Genomic DNA, 13,068 nt, shown 5'->3' with positions numbered 1-13,068 from the left:
TGAATGGATAAGAAAATATGACCCACACATATGCTGCCCACAACAGCCCCACCTCGGAACAAAAGACCTACACAGACCGAAGGTGAAGGGTTGGAAAAAAACATTCTAAGCAAGTGGACAGGAAAAAAGCCAGGGTAGCAATACTTATATATCAGACAAAACAGTCTTCCAAACCAAGGTCATGAAAACACAAACAGAAGGACACTTTATAATACACAAGGGAAGAATCCATCAAGAAGACATAAATATTATAAACATATATGCACCAAACACAGGAGCACCCAAATATATAAGGAAAATCTTGGAATACTTCAAGAAATATATAGAAATACACTTACACACTTCAACACCCCACTGTCAAAAAGGGATAGATCTTCCAAACAAAATTATCAACAAGGATACAGAAGCATTGGACACTAGATCAAATTGACTTAACTGATATATGTAGCAACTTTCATTCCAAAGAAGCAAAATACACATTCTTTTCAAATGCACATGGAGCATTTTCCTTTCTTTTATTTTCTGCATCTCATTGGTTTTTTATTATTGTTCAGTTATAGTGCACATGGAACATTTTCAAAGATATAGCACATGACAGGACACAAAACAAGCCTCAACAAATTCAAGAAAATTGAAATCATATCAAGCATTTTCTCTGACCACAAGGGACTGAAACCAGAAACTGATGTCAAGGAAAAACTCAGAAACACTCAACTTCATGGAGATTGCATAGCATGCTATTAAACAAATGAATGAGTTAAGTAGGAGATCAAAGAAGAAATCAAAAAGTTTCTGGAAACAAATAAAAAACACACAACAGTCTAAAACCTATGGGACACAGGGAAGGCATACCTGAGAGGGAGGTTCATAGTGATATAGACCTACCTAAAAAGATAGAAACATTTCAAATAAACAACCTAACCCTACATCTACAAGATCTGGAGGAACAACCACAAACAAAACCCAGAGCAAGTAAAAGGAAGGAAATAAACTACATCAGAGTAGAATGAAGTGACATAGAGATTAAAACAACAATCCAAAGGAACAATAAATCCAGGAGCTGTTTCTTTGTAAAGATAAACAAAACTGACAGGCCTTTAAGCAGACTCAAGAAAAAAAGAGAGAGGACACAAACACAATCAGAAATGAAAGAGGAGGGATTACAACTGATACCACAGAAATACAACGGATAGCAAGAAATTACTACAAAGAACTATATGCCAAGAAATTTGAAAATCTGGGTGAAACACACAAATTTATAGAAAAATATAATTTTCAAAGGAGGAAGATGGTGATAGAGTAGGATGGAACGTACTCCAGCTCCCAGTACACATGGGTGAAAAGCCTGGCCGAGCTACTGAGAAACAGCGTAATTAAGTAATAGATCCACAGCATTTATGAAGTTGGGAGAGCAGCGATTGTGACGGACGTTGAGATTCCAGTCAGTCGCAGGTTAGTAGTGCATAGGAGAGTCCAGTGGAGACTGGAATGGTGGCGGCCCTGGTGCTACAGCCACTGCAGTAGGGCTGGGACCAGCACTGGAGGTATCAGTCGCGGGATCAGAAATACCCAGCAGCCGGGTAGGCCACCAGTGCAGGGGCAGCAGTGTTCTCTGGCCCCTCCCACCCTGCCCCCCCCCACCCGTCTGGGCAGCACCAGGCAGAGGCCTGTGTAACTGAGTTTACACAAAGAATAGAGAGCAACAACAACAAAGGGTTGTGTTCATCTGCGGACTCTGTGGTTGCCAGCCCTGGAGAATTGAGAGATGCATTGTTGCCACCGGTCTGGCTGGGGATTGGGCTAAGATGAGAGGCAGGCTGTCTAGGGGGGCTTTCTTATTATCGTTATATCTTTTTTGAAAGTTGACTGAGGTGCCCTCCTGCGATGGCTTGGCTTGCTTACCACCCAGCCTGGCAGAGGGGAAGTATTGCGCCAGAGAGCAAGGGAATCAGGAAGACTGGTGGGAGAGTGGGTGCTAGCATCCCAGTCTAGTAGCCTGGCTGGAGCACACTGGCAACACAGGCCACAGGGAGGTCCTGATGGAACCAGAAAAACCGGTTTGGACAGTTTAAAACCAACAAGGGAATGGTTTTTTTTGTTTTGTTTTGTTTTGTGGGGGTTTTTTTGTAATCTCATTTATTTTGAAATTTATTATTGCTTTATCTTTCAATACTCTGATTCTCTTATTTATTTTTTCCTGTTTTAGTCCTTCTTCCCTTCTTCCCAAACTTATTGCTTTTTCCTCCCTTCTCCTACCATTTTTGTGCTGTTTTATTTGTTTGTTGTGGCATACTTCTATTATTTTTCTTTCATTATTCTCGCTTCTATTATATTCTAACAGAATCTCTGTATTCCTCCTCTTCCTGTATGGGCTTCTTAGTCTTGGTAGGGTTTTTGTTTTTTTTTTTACATTTTATTTAGTTATTTTTCAAGTACAGTTTTTTGTCTATTTCTCCCATCCTAGCCCCCCCCCCGCCCTGTGATCCCCACCTCCCTCCCATTTCCAACCCCCTTAGTTCTCGTCCCTGTGTCCTTCCTATTTGTTCCTCCAAATCCTTCCCCCATTTTCCCCTTAACTTCCCTTCCCTCTCCCCTCTGGTCACTGTCCCCTTGTTCTCTATTTTATTGGTTTTATTCTGCTTGCTTGTTTGCTTTGTTTAGCTTCCTGTTAAAGGTGAGATCATATGGTATTTGTCTTTCAACACCTGGCTTATTTCACTCAGCATAATACTTTCCAGTTCCATCCATGTTGTTGCAAAGGGTAGTAGTTCCTTCTTTCTCTCTGCTGCATAGAATTCCATTATGTATATGTACCACAATTTTTTGAGAGCTTCCAAGACTAAAGAAGTCTAAAAGAATATGCTTCCACCAAACCAGCCCTAGAAGAAATACTAAAAGCAGCTGCTTTAAAGAAAGGAAGGAAAAAGAGAGAGACAGAGAGGAACACAGGTACAAAAATGGCAATGAATAAGTACCTATCAATAATAACCTTAAATGTAAATGGAGTAAATGCTCCAATCAAAAGACACGGAATAGCTGAATGGATATGAAAGCATGACCCAGACATATGCTGCCTACAAGAGACCCACCTCAGGACAAAAGATCATCACAGAGTAAAAGTGAAAGGCTGGAAACAAATTTTCCAAGCAAACACACACACACACAAAAAAGGTGGGGTAGCAATTCTCATATCAGACAAAATAAACTTCAAAAAAAGGGCCATAAAGAGAGACCCAGAAGGTCACTTCACAATACTCAAGGGAAGAATCCACCAAGAAGACATTAACATCATAAATATATATGCACCAAACATAGGGGCACCCAAATATATGAACAAAATCTTAGAGGAATTCAAGAAAGATATTGACAGCAACACAATTATACTAGCGGATTTTAACACCCCACTATCAAAAATAGACAGATCTTCCAAACAAAATATCAACAAAGATATTGCAGCATTAAACAACACCCTAGATGAAATGGACTTAACTGATATATATATAGAGCAATTCATCCCAAAGAAGCTAAACACACATTCTTTTCAAATGCACATGGAACATTTTCAAAGATAGACCACATGATAGGACACAAAACAAGCCTCAACATATTCAAGAAAATTGAAATCATACCAAGCATCTTCTCTGACCACAAGGGATTGAAATTGGAAACCAACCCCAAAGGAAAAAACCCAAAGCACCAAAATCATGGAGACTGAATGGTATGCTATTAAACAATGAATGGGTCAAGAATGAAATTACAGAAGAAATAAAAATGTTTCTGGAAACAAATGAAAATGATCTCACAACAACCCAAAACTTATGGGACACAGTGAAGGCAGTCCTGAGAGGGAAATTTATAGCAATACAGGCCTACCTAAAGAAGATAGAAACATTTCAAACAAACAGCCTAACCCTACGCCTGCAAGAACTCGAGGAACAACAACAAAGACAGCCCAGAGCAAGCTGAAGGAAGGAAATAACCAAGATCAGAGCAGAATTAAATGACATAGAAACTAAAAGCACAATTCTAAGTATCAATGAATCCAGGAGTTGGTTCTTTGAGAAGATAAAACAAAATAGACAAGCCTTTAAGAAGGGTCATCAAGAAAAGAAGAGAGAAGACACAAATAAACACAATCAGAAATGAAAGAGGAGAGATTACAACTGATACCACAGAAATACAAGGGATTGTAAGAAATTACTATGAAGAACTGTATGCCAAGAAATTTGAAAACCTAGGGGAAATGGACACATTTCTAGAAAAATACAATCTTCCAAAACTCAATGAAAAAGAAGCAGAAAACCTGAATAGACCAATAACAGCAAGTGAAATTGAAGCTGTAATTAAAAAAAACTCCCATCACACAAAAGCCCTGGACCAGATGGGTTCACCGAAGAATTCTACAAAGAATTTAAGGAAGAGCTAACCCCTATTCTCCACAGACTATTTCAAAAAATCCAGAAGGATGGAAAACTCCCAAACTCTTTTCATGAAGCCAGCATCATCCTAATTCCAAAACCAGATAGAGACACAACAGAGAAAGAAAACTTCAGGCCAATATTGCTGATGAACATAGACGCTAAAATCCTCAACAAAATATCAGCAAATCGAATCCAACAATATATCAAAAACATCATACACCATGACCAAGTGGGATTCATCCCAGGGATGCAAGGATGGTTCAATATTCCTAAATCAGCAAATGTAATGCATCACATAAACAAAAGCAAAGACAAAAATCACATGATATCAATAGATGCGGAAGAGGCTTTTGATAAGGTACAACACCCATGTATGATAAAAACACTCAGCAAAATGGGAATAGAGGGAGTATTCCTCAATATAATGAAGGCCATATATGAAAGACCTACAGCCAACATCATACTCAATGAATAAAATCTAAAATCTTTTCCACTAAGATTAGGAACAAGACAAAGATGTCCACTCTCTCCAATTCTATTCAATATAGTATTGGAAAGTTTTAGCCACAGTGATGAGGCAAGAAAAAGAAATAAAAGGCATCCAAATCAGAAAGGAGGAAACAAAATTGTCACTGTTTGCAGATGACATGATAGTGTACATGGGAAATCCTGTACATTCTACCAAAAAAACTGCTCGAACTATTTAATGAATTTGGCAGAACAGCAGGTTACAAAGTCAATATCCAGAAATCAAAGGCACATTTTTGTATACCAACAACGAAACAGCAGAAGCAGAAATCAAGAAAAAAATGCCATTCAGTATAGGAAAAAAAATAAAATATCTGGGAATAAACCTAACCAAGGAGGTAAAAGACCTGTATGCAGAAAACTACACGGCCCTGAAGAAAGAAATCAAGGAAGACACAAACAAATGGATTCATATACCTTTTTCATGGATTGGAAGAATTAACATCATCAAAATGTCCATACTACCCAAAGCAATTTACAGATTCAATGCAATACCTATTAAAGTACCAATGGCATATTTCACATACATAGAACAAACACTTCAAAAATTTATATGGAACCATAAATGACACTGAAGAGCAGCTGCTATTTTGAGAAAGAAGAACAAAGTAGGAGGGATCACAATACCTGATATCAAACTGTATTACAAGGCCACTGTAATCAAAACAGCCTGGTACTGGCATAAAAACTGGCATATAGACCAATGGAACAGAACAGAGAGCCCAGAAATCAACCCAACTCTCTTCAGTCAATTAATATTCGACAAAGGGGGCAGTAACATAAAATGGAGTGAAGATAGCCTCTTCAACAAATGGTGTTAGGAGAACTGGACAGCTACGTGCAAAAAATGAAACTTGAGCACTGACTTACACCAAAATAAATTCAAGGTGGATAAAAGACTTAAATATAAGCCATGAAACCATTAAAGTCCTAGAGGAGAACATTGGCAGGAAAATCTCAGATATTTTAAACAGCAATCTTTTTACTGATATGTCCCCTGGAGGCAGCAATATAAAGGAAAGAATAAACAAATGGGATCTCATCAAAATAAAAAGCTTCTGAGTGGCTAAAGAAAACAGTATTAAATTAAAAACAATCATCTGTATGGGAAAACATATTTGCCAATGATACCACAAAGTTTTAATCTCCAAAATATACAAAGAACTTACAGGACTCCACTCTAAGAAGACAACCAACCCAATTAAGAAATGGGCAAAGGTGTTCACTTCGGCAGCACATATACTAAAATTGGAATGATACAGAGAAGATTAGCATGGCCCCTGCGCAAGGATGACACGCAAATTCGTGAAGCGTTCCATATTTTTAGCATTATGCTGAGTGAAATAGGCCAGGTGCTGAAAGACAAATACCATATGATCTCACCTTTAACAGGAAGCTAAACAATGAAACAAACAAGCAAGCAGAAAAAAAAAAGTGACCAGAGGGGAGAGGGAAGGGAAGTTAAGGGGAAAATGGGGGAAGGATTTGGAGGAACAAATAGGGACACAGGGATGAGAACTAAGGGGGGTGGAAATGGGAGGGAGGTGGGGAGCAAGGGGCAGGGAAGGCTGGGATGGGAGAAATAGACAAAAAAACTGTACTTGAAAAATAACTAAATAAAATTAATTAGAAAAATTAAAAAAAAAAAGAAATGGGCAAAAGACTTAAACAGACACTTCTCCAAGGAGGACATACAGAGGATCCAGAGAGACATGAAAAGATGCTCAATATTGCTAGCCATCAGAGAGATGCAAATTAAAACCACAATGGGATACCACTTTACACTGGTCAGGAGGGCGATCATAAACAAAGCAACAAACAACAAATGTTGGAGAGGTTGTGGGGAAAAGGGGACTCTAGTTCACTCTTGGTGGGATTGCAGGCTGGTACAGCCATTATAGAAAATAGTATGAACTTTTCTCAGAAAAATAAAAATTGACCTGCCTTTTGACCCAGCAATTCCACTGCTAGGATTATATCCTAAGAGTCCTAAAACATCAATTTCAAAGGACCTATGCACCACAATGTTCATAGCAGCACAATTTACAATAGCCAAGAGTTGTGGTACATATACACAATGGAACTCTATGCAGCAGAGAGAATGAAGGAGCTACTACCCTTTGCAACAACATGGATGGAACTGGAAAGCATTATGCTGAGTGAAATAGGCCAGATGTTGAAAGACAAATACCATATGATCTCGTCTTTAACAGGGAGCTAAACAACAAAAGAAACAAGCAAGCAGAATAAAAACAAAAGACACTGAAATAGAGAATAGGGGGACAGTAACCAGAAGGGAGAGGGGAGGTAATTTAAGGGGAAAAAAGGGGAGGGATTTGGAGGAACAAGTATGAACGACACGAGAAGAACTAAGGGGGTTGGAAATGGGAGGGAGGTGGGGAGCACAGGGTGGGTTGGCTGGCATGGGAGAAATAGACAGAAAACTATACTTGAAAAGTTAGTAAATAAAATTAAAAAAAATAAAAATATAATTTCCCAAAGTGAACGAAGAAGAGGCAGAAAGCCTTAATAGACTGATAACAGCTGACAAAATTTAAGCAATAATAACAAAAACTATTACCACAGAAAAGCCCTGGACTGGATGATTTCATAGGAAAAATTTACTAAACATTTAAGAAGAGCTAAGCCCTATCCGTTTCAGACTATTCCAAAAAATCCAAGATGAAAGATTCCCAAACTCTTTTTATGAAGTCAGCATAATCCTAACGCCAAAACCATATAAAGACACAACACAGAAAAAACTATAGGCCAACATCACTGGTGAATAGAGAAACTAAAATCTTCAACAAAATATTAGCAAACCACACCCAACAATACATTAAAAAGATCATACATCATAATCAAGTGGGTTCCTTACGAATGCAAGGATGGTACAATATTTGCAAATCAATAAATGTAATATATCACATAAAACAAAAGGAAAGGCAATCTCACATGATCATATTGATACATATGGAAAAAACATTTGATAAGGTACAGCATCCATTTATGATAAAAAGCACTCAGCAAAGTGAGAATAGAGGGAGCATTCCTCAATATAATAAAGGCCATATATGAGAAACTTACAGCTAAGATCATACTCAATGGGCAAACACTAAAAGCTTTCCCACTAAGATGAGGAACAAGATAAGGGTATCCATTTTCAACATTCTATTCAATGTAGTATTGGAAGTCCATTAGAGTAGTTGAGTACTACTCTATTCAATGTGGTATTGGAAGTCCCAGTCACAGCAATGAAACAAGAAAGAGAAATATGAGGCATCCAAACTGGAAAGAAAGAAGCAAAACTGTCTTTGTTTGCAGATGACATGATAGTTTACATAGAAAATCCTATAGACTCCACCAATAACTACAGTATGTAGTGAGTGAATTTGACAAAACAGTGGGATACAAAATCAATATTCAGAAATCAAAGGCATTTTTTATACATTAACAACAAAATATCAGAAATAGAAATCATGAAAAAAAAACCCAGTTGATATAGTAACAAGAAAAATAAAGTACTTAGGAATAAACCTAACCAAGGAGATAAAAGACCTGTACTCAGAAAACTACACAACATTGAAGAAAGAAATTAAAGGAGACACAAATAAAAGGAAGCATATCCTGTACTCATGGATTGGAAGAATGAACATCATCAAAATGGCTTTATACCCAAAGCAATTCATAGATTCAATACAATCCCTATTAAAATACCAATGACATACTTCACAGATATTGAACAAACATTTCAAAAATCTATCTGGAACCATAAATGACCCCCAATAGCTTCACCAATTCTGAGAAAAAAGAACATAGTAGGAGGGATCACAATACCTGATATCAAACTACATTACAAGGCTACAGTAATCAAAACACTCTGTTACAGATGAAAGAACAGACACATAGATCAATGGAACAGACTAGGGAGCCCAGAAATAAATCCAAGTGTCTATGGTCAATGAATACTTGAAAAGGGGGGAAGAAATATTAATTGGGTAAAAATAGCCTCTTCAACAAATGGTGTTGGGACATCTGGACAGCTACATGCCAAAGAAATTAAACTTCACCATCAACTTACACCACACAGAAAAATAAACTCAAGATGGATAAAACACTTAAATAGGTCATGATACCATAAAAGTCTTAGTGAAAAATATAGGCAGGAAAACCTTAGATATTCCATGCAGCAATCTTTGGGGCCATTTGCTGAGCAGCCTCTGGACTCAAAGCTGGTGGAAGCTGGACTTAATATATAGCTTGTCCCCTCCCAAAAGTACCCTAGCCCAAAAGAAGCAGCCACAAACTGTGGTGGATCACTTGATAGCTCCATAGTGGTACCACAAGGCTGGTTATAGGCAGCATCTCACATTTGACTAGTGCTGGAACCTCTCACAAAATTCCCCAGAACCAACACACCCAGTGTCAGGCTTTAGACCACATCAGAGTACAACCCAATTACATCCAAAAGGAGATGCTGACAGGTAGCATACATGGCTGGGGCCAATTCCATTTTGTGGAGTCAGTTGCCAACAGCAGCTCAAACACTGTTGATGAGGTCAATCAGTCAGCCAGCCTGATGGTCAACTCCACTCACAGGTGAGCCAAGAGCAATCAAGACTCAAATACAACAGGAGGTCTCACATAACACATATGGGGAACATTCCTGGTGCACCCAGCTCAAGTTATTAGGCAGATTATACCACTGAGGGCCAAATGCACCTATTATATAAGGTCACCATACCAAGATTGGGAGTCATAGAATATCTACCTAAGAGACAAATACAGTGAGGCAGCCAAAATAAAGAGCAAAGATAACATGTCCCAAATGAAAGAAAAAGAGAAATCCCCAGAAAGAGAACCAAACAAAAAGGAGGCCATCAAGCTACCAGATATAGAGTTTAAAACAAAGGTTGAAAGGAAACTCAAGGAACTTAGGTTAGGAATAGATGGACTCAATGAGAACTTAAAGAAAGAGGCAATAAGCAAAAAAAAAAAGTCAGGAATGAAGAATGTAATATCTGAAATGGAGAATATATTAGAAGAAATCAATAGCTGGTTACATGAGGCAGAGGACTGAATCAGCAATTTGGGGAACAACATAGCAGAAAAAATTAAAGCAGAGCTGAAAAAAGATTTTAAAATATTACAAAAATCTAAGGGACCTATGGGGTAACAAGTGTAACATCCACATATGGATAACAGGAGAAAAGAGGGAACAAGGAATTGAGAACAGGAGAAAAGAGTGAAAACAAGGAATTGAGAACCTGTCTAAAGAAAAAATGACTAAAACTTCCCTAACCCGGAGAAGGAAATAGACATCCAAATCAGAGAATTACAGAGGCCCAAACAAGATAGACCCAAAGAGGCTAACACAAAGACACATCATAATTAAAATATCAAAAAGTTAAAGTCAAAGAGAGACTTTAAAAGCAGCAAAAAATAGCCAAACAAACAAACAAATAAACAAAACAATAGCCAACAACAACAAGAACAAAACCAACCCTGACAGTTACCTACAAGGGAGCTCCCATAAGACTTTCAGCTGATTTCCCAACAGAAACTTTGCAAATCAGAAGGATCTGAAATGATGAAGTATTTGAAGTAATCAAAAGCAAGAACCTGCAATCAAGAGTACTCTCTTAAGCAAATGATCATTTAGAATTGAGGACAGATAAAGAGCTTCCCAGACAAGAAAGAGCTAAAAGAGTTCATCACCAGCTAATCGCTATTATAAGAAATGTGAAAGAGTCTTCTATAAGTAGAAAACCCCAGCAGGAAAGCTCAGTTGTTTAGAGCATAGTCCCAATACTCCAAGGTAGTGGTTTTGATCCCTGATCACGGTACACACAGGAAGCAACCCAGGAATGCATAAACAAGTGTAACAACTACAAACCTCTCTCTTTTTCTCTTCTCTCTGTGTCTCTCTCCTCCCCTACACCCATGGTCTCTTTCTCTTCCCCTTCCTCTCTCTCTCTCTAAAATCAGTAAATAGCCCTGGCTGATGTGGCTCAGTGATTGAGTGCCGGCCTGTGAATGAAAGGGTCACTTGTTCAATTCCTGGTTTAGTGAACATGCCTGGGTTGCAGGCCAGGTCCCCAGTGTGAGGTGTGTGAGAGGCAACCACACATTGATGTTTCTCTCCCTCTCCTTCTCTCTCCCTTCACCTTCCTAAAAAAATCTTTAAAAAATAAATGGAATAAATAAATAACCAATAAATAGAAATAGAGAAAAAAGAAACTTATGAAATATAAAATGCCAAAAAATACATGCCTATCAATAATCATTTTAAATGTAAATGAATTAAATCCTCCAATCAAAAGACATAGGGTGAAAAAGAACAAGAAGGTTAGGGGAATCATGCTACCTGATATTGAACTACACAACAAGGCCACAGTAATCAAATCAGTATGGTACTGGCATAAAAACAGATACATAGATCAATGGAACAGAATAGGAAGCCCAGAAAGAAACCCACACCTTTACAGTCAATTAGTATTTGACAGAGGAAAGAAGCACATACAATTGGCTAAAGATAGTGTATTCAGTAAATAGTGTTGGGGAAATAGGGTATATGTGCTAAAATGAAACCAGACCACCTACTTACACCACAAACAAGGATAAATTCAAAATGGATTAAAGACTTAAATATTATACCCCAAACCATAAAAGTCCTAGAAGAAAACATAGGCAGTAGAACCTTTGTAGCAATATTTTATTTTGCTATGAGCAAAATGAAAGAAAAGAAAAAATAAGCAAATGGAACAACATTAAACTAAAGAGATTTTGCACTGCAAAGGAGACCATGAACAAAATAAAAAGACAACCCATAGAATGGAAAAACATATTTTCCAATACAATTGCTAAAGTGTTAATATACAAAATTTATGCAGAAGTACAAAACTCAACACCAAAAAGAAACCCCAATTAAAAAATGGGCAAATGACCCAAAGAGACACTTCTCCAAAGAGGACACATAGATAGCGAATACACCTATGAAAACATGCTCAATGCAACTAATCATCAAAGGAATGAAAATTAAAACCACAAGAAGATATCACCTCACACCTGTCAGAATGGCTATCATCATTAAATCACAAACAACAAGTGCTAGTGAGGATGTAAAGAAAAGGAAACCCTTTTGCACTGTTGTTGGAATGCAGTGTGGTTCAACCACTATGGAGATACCTCAAAAAAATAAAAATAGATTTTCATTTTGACCTAGTGGTCCTACTTCTGGGAATATATCAAAAGGAACCCAAAATGCTAATTCAAAAAAATATAAGCACTACAGCATCATTTACAATTGCCGCTATGTTCATTGCACCATTATTTACAACTGCCATGATATGGAAGAAGCCTAAGAGTCCATCAGTAGATGAGTGGATAAGAGAGCTATGGGACATTTACACAATGGAATACTACTCAGTCATAAAAAAGAAGAAAATTTTATCTTTGTGACACCATGGGTGGACCTGGAGGAAATTATGTTCAGTGAAATAAACCAGTCAGAGAAAAACAAATACCATATGATTTCACTTAAATATGGAATCTAATGAACAAGCTGGCCTAACAGGTAGAATAGAGAGAGACTCATAGATAGAGAGTAGGATGACAGCTTTTGGAGGGGGAAGTTATGAGGTGAAGGGATTGAGTAAAAAGGAAAAAGACTCATGGACATGAACAACAGTGTGGTGGTTGAAGGGGATGGGGAGATATAAAGAGGTTAGATGGTAATTGAATAAATACAATAATTTTTTCAAGACATAGGGTGTCTGAACAGATGGCAAAAAAAGACCCATGTATATGCTGTCTACAAAAGACCCAATTCAGAACATAAGACACACACACAGACTGAAAGTAAAGGAATAAACAAAGACAGATCATGCAAACAGAAAAGAAAAAAACCCAGTGTAGCAGTATTTATATCAGACAAAATAGACTTTAAAACAAAGGCCATAACAAAACAAAAAAGGTAATTATATAATGATGAAGAGAGCAATCCATCAAGAGGACATAATCAGTGTAAACATTTATTCATCTCACATAGGAGCCCCTAAGTACATAAAGCAAATATTGATGGCCAAAAAGGGAAAGAGAGTAATACAATTATAGTAGG

At 37.6% G+C, this 13,068-nt stretch overlaps 1 protein-coding gene and 1 non-coding gene across 2 annotated transcripts in view; one reads left to right on the top strand and one right to left on the bottom strand.

Annotated features, from left to right (window-relative positions):
• Positions 1-13,068, bottom strand: part of ZFAND4 (zinc finger AN1-type containing 4) — a 237,270-nt gene that overhangs the window by 14,048 nt on the left and 210,154 nt on the right. The gene's annotated exons all lie outside the window — the stretch shown is intronic.
• LOC128627779 (U6 spliceosomal RNA) lies at positions 6,168-6,274 on the top strand. The gene has a single exon (XR_008392077.1). It is a non-coding gene; the product is annotated as a U6 spliceosomal RNA (small nuclear RNA).

The sequence above is a fragment of the Artibeus jamaicensis genome, unplaced genomic scaffold (genome assembly GCF_021234435.1).
Source record: "Artibeus jamaicensis isolate MK-2021 breed Jamaican fruit bat unplaced genomic scaffold, CSHL_Jam_final contig_468, whole genome shotgun sequence".
Taxonomy (NCBI): Eukaryota; Metazoa; Chordata; class Mammalia; order Chiroptera; family Phyllostomidae; genus Artibeus; species Artibeus jamaicensis.
Note: the sequence above shows the minus strand (reverse complement) of the source record. Positions and strands in the feature narration are given on the sequence as shown.